Source organism: Alligator sinensis, unplaced genomic scaffold (assembly GCF_000455745.1).
Source record: "Alligator sinensis unplaced genomic scaffold, ASM45574v1 scaffold645_1, whole genome shotgun sequence".
In the NCBI taxonomy this organism is placed as follows: Eukaryota; Metazoa; Chordata; order Crocodylia; family Alligatoridae; genus Alligator; species Alligator sinensis.
In genome coordinates this window covers 393717-397442 of record NW_005842586.1, presented here as the reverse complement: position 1 = coordinate 397442, position 3726 = coordinate 393717, and the positions used below count along the sequence as shown (strand labels likewise).

General features: G+C 59.3%; 1 protein-coding gene across 1 annotated transcript in view; it reads left to right on the top strand.

Annotated features, from left to right (window-relative positions):
- The window catches only part of GOLGA5 (golgin A5), a 42063-nt gene that overhangs the window by 31857 nt on the left and 6480 nt on the right, over window positions 1–3726 (top strand). The gene's annotated exons all lie outside the window — the stretch shown is intronic.

Genomic DNA, 3726 nt, shown 5'->3' with positions numbered 1-3726 from the left:
AAGAGCGGAGGCTTAGGGGTGATCTGGTGGCCACCTATAAGTTCATCAGGGGTGCTCATCAGGATCTGGGGGAACATCTGTTCACCAGAGCGCCCCAAGGGATGACACAATCAAATGGTCACAAACTCCTCCGTGACTGTTTCAGGCTGGACATAAGGAAGAACTTCTTTACTGTCTGAGCCCCCAAGGTTTGGAATAGACTGCTGCCGCAGGTGGTTCAAGCACCTACTTTGAACGTCTTCAAGAGACATTTGGATCTTGCTGGGATCCTATGGCCCCTGCTGACTTCCTGCCCTTTGGGCAGGGGGCTGGACTTGATGATCTTCCAAGGTCCCTTCCAGCCCTAATGTTTAAAAATAAATAAATAAATAAAATGCAGCTCCTTTCATTGAAATTGGCTTGACTACTTTGATTGGTATGCTGTTTCAAATGTCAAATCATTAAGGGTGCACTGGTAAAGATTTTCTTGACCTATGCCAATGGCTGATTTTATTAACTAGCCATATCAGCAGATACCGATCTGATAGTCGGTATGCAGCCCAGAAGCTTGGAGAGCAGCATTGGGCCAGTATGTCTGTGGAAGGAGGAGGGGGTGCAGATTAAGGCCTCCACGGTGAGGGAGGGAGTGGGGCTGGGACAGGGGTAGGCACTGCCCAGGTAGGGCAGGGTGCGGGATGGAGCCACGGATGGCTTGCTCAGGGGGAATGGGGAGGGGGGCGGCTCCCTGCTGCAGGCTCAGGGCCATGGGCTGCGCTGGCTTCTTCCCACCATGTGGGGGCTGGGCTGGGGCTGCATTTGGGGCAGGTGGCAGTGGCTGGGAGGGAGGGTATGGGGGGGCTACAGGGAATTTTGGGGTGGCCATAGCCCACCCTGTAGCCTCCCTCCCAGCAGTGCTACCACGTGCCCCGAGTGCAGCCCTGGCCCAGCCCCCCTGCAGGAAGAGGCTGATGCAGCCCACAGTGGGCAGTCTGTCCTTGCCCCATGCACAAATCTGGGAGGCACATGCCCCCCATGCCTGCCCTGGGGATGTGCACAGTGTCGGGGAGCCACCTGCAGCTTCATCCAGTGCCTGCCCCAGCCCCACTACCTCCCTCACTGTGAGGGCCTGTATCTGCCCCCACACAATGCTCCGTATTTCTCCCTGCCCCCCCAACAGACTTACTGGCCAAACACTAGTCTCCAAGCTGCCAGGCTCTATTTGTGGCCGTGTGCATGCTGCAGCTACCCATGTCCATGCACACAGCATATATCAGTGACATTTTCATAGGGGCAGGCAATTATTTCAGGTGGAGGGTAGCTGCATGGGTTGCCCTGCCCCTTGACAGGTGCCCCGCCCCCTGGTCACCATCTTAGGACCAGAAGTACCACCCCCACTTAACCTCTGACCTTTGTCACCCTTGCCCCTGGAAGTACTCCATTGGGAAGAGGGTTTGCCATCTTAGGGGGAAAACCCCCCTGAAATTATATACTAAAAATCAAGCACCCATAATAATATGTGTTAATTTAATTTTAAATATATATTTTTGATCTGATTTGTATGTGTGCTGTATATGTAGAAGTGATTGTATAAAAAGCTCAAAATGCAGTCTGTCTTATGTATTGTGTGGGCTGTGCATGGATGTCAGGGGGTATCAGGTGGGGGGGAAGGTTTGCAAGGATTGGATGGGGTTAGGGGACCCCGCAGGGGAGGGGGCTGCACAGGCGGTGGCCCAGGGGAACCCAGCTGGGGCTGCATGGGAAGAAGGGACTCTGCTGCCTGTCCTAGGAGCAAGCAGCAGAGCTGCCTCCCTGTCCTCCACCCTGGGCATTGCCCCGCCTACCCCAGCCTGTCAGCACAGGTAGGGGCAACTGTGACCAGCCCCAACCCTGCACACCCCGCACTCGCCCATCCAGGCTGAGCAGCGGCGGCGGGCAGGGAACAAGCTGCTGCTCAGTATGGCATAAAAGCGGCCCCTACCCCTCCCACTGCTGGTGCAGAGGTGGCAACAGAAAGTGGGCACAGGCAGCCCTTTGCAGGCTCCAAGCAGATGAGGCGGGGAGCGGCAGCGGGGTGACCAGCCCCAACCCTGCACACCCCGCACTCGCCCATCCAGGCTGAGCAGCGGCGGCGGGCAGGGAACAAGCTGCTGCTCAGTATGGCATAAAAGCGGCCCCTACCCCTCCCACTGCTGGTGCAGAGGTGGCAACAGAAAGTGGGCACAGGCAGCCCTTTGCAGGCTCCAAGCAGATGAGGCGGGGAGCGGCAGCGGGGGGGGGGGGGTGGGAGGGGGAGGGGCCGCTTTTCTCTTGTGCTCAGCTGCAGTTTCTTCCTCACTGCCACTGCCAGCCTGGGCCTCGCACCGGCTCTGGGCTCACTCATTGAGCTGAGCGGCAGCAAGGCACATACTGCTGTTGGGGCAAGGGAAAGCACCCCCTCTTCTTGCCACCACTGGGCAGTGTTTGCTGGGGGAGCCCACACCACACTAGGTTCCGCTGCAGCTCCTTTGCCATCGGCTCTGCTGCCTAGCGCAGCTGCTCCACACAGCCACTGCTGCCCTGCTGGGCAACACGGAGCCGGCAGCAAAGGAGCCGTAGCAGAGCCTGGCATGGGGTGGACTCTGGCAAACTGTCCAGCAGTGGTGGGAGGGGGGGTGTGCTTTTCCCCTGCACTCAGCTGCAGTTTGTTCATCACTGCTGCTGCCAGCCTGGGCCACACAGCAGCTCCAGGCTTGTTCGATGGGCTGAGCAACAGCAGCAGTGGCGCACGAACTGCTGCTGGGCCGGGGAAAAAGTGGTCCCTCCCGCTGCTGGCACTCCCTGCGGCAGCTGCTTGGAGCCCACGCAGGGCTGCCTGTCCCCACGCTCTGTTGCCACCGCTGCCCCACAGGCCGGCGAGTACCCGGCGGAGGGGCATGACAGCCCTGTGTGGGCTCTGTGTAGCTGCCGCAGGGAGCGCTGGCGGCAGGAGGGGAGGGGCTGCTTTTTCCCTGTGCTGAGCAACAGCTTGATCCCTGCTCGCTGCCACTGGTCAGTCCAGATGGGTGAGTGTGGGGTGTGTGGGGTCAGGTCTGTTCGTGGCCATCCCCACCTGTGCCATGGTGCTGGAGCAAACGGGGCTGGGAGCGAGTGGGCACACAGCAGCTGGGCAGGAGTGCAGGACCCATGCTGGTGCCCCAAGGCCAGGACCAGAGGGGCCCAGAGCAAGCAGTATGAGCGGAGGCTCCCAGCTGGCTGGGGCTCTATGGAGCCTGGGCCAGCTCCCATCTGTCTCTCTGCTGGCGCAGTGCAGCCCAGCTCCATAGACCCCTGCCAGCCTGTGCTCTTGCTGCCCCACTCTGGGCCCCACGCTCCCGCATGCTCACTCCCTTCCGCTCCCTTTGCCCCCGCCGCCCCTGTCACCGCTTTTCTGCGTGCCCCCCCACGTCCTTACCTGAATTTCCCGCTTGGGACAGGGAGGCACGAACAGCTCCACGGTCCCAGGCCAGAAGCCTTTGCTATTGCAGGGGCCTGCCATGGCTTCCTTTTGGGTCTTTCTGGCCCTGGCTGATGTCATCTTTGACAGGCAGCTGGGGTCAGATAAATATTAATTTTCTAAATTTTTTTAGGGGCCCCAGAGGCCAGATTGAATGGCCTGGCATGCCGGATCTGGCCCGTGGGCCATACTTTGCCCACCCCGTGTTCTCTGCTACACCACCCAAAAAAGCCAATTGTTGATCAATGTCAATTTTCCTTTTATGGGTGCTGATC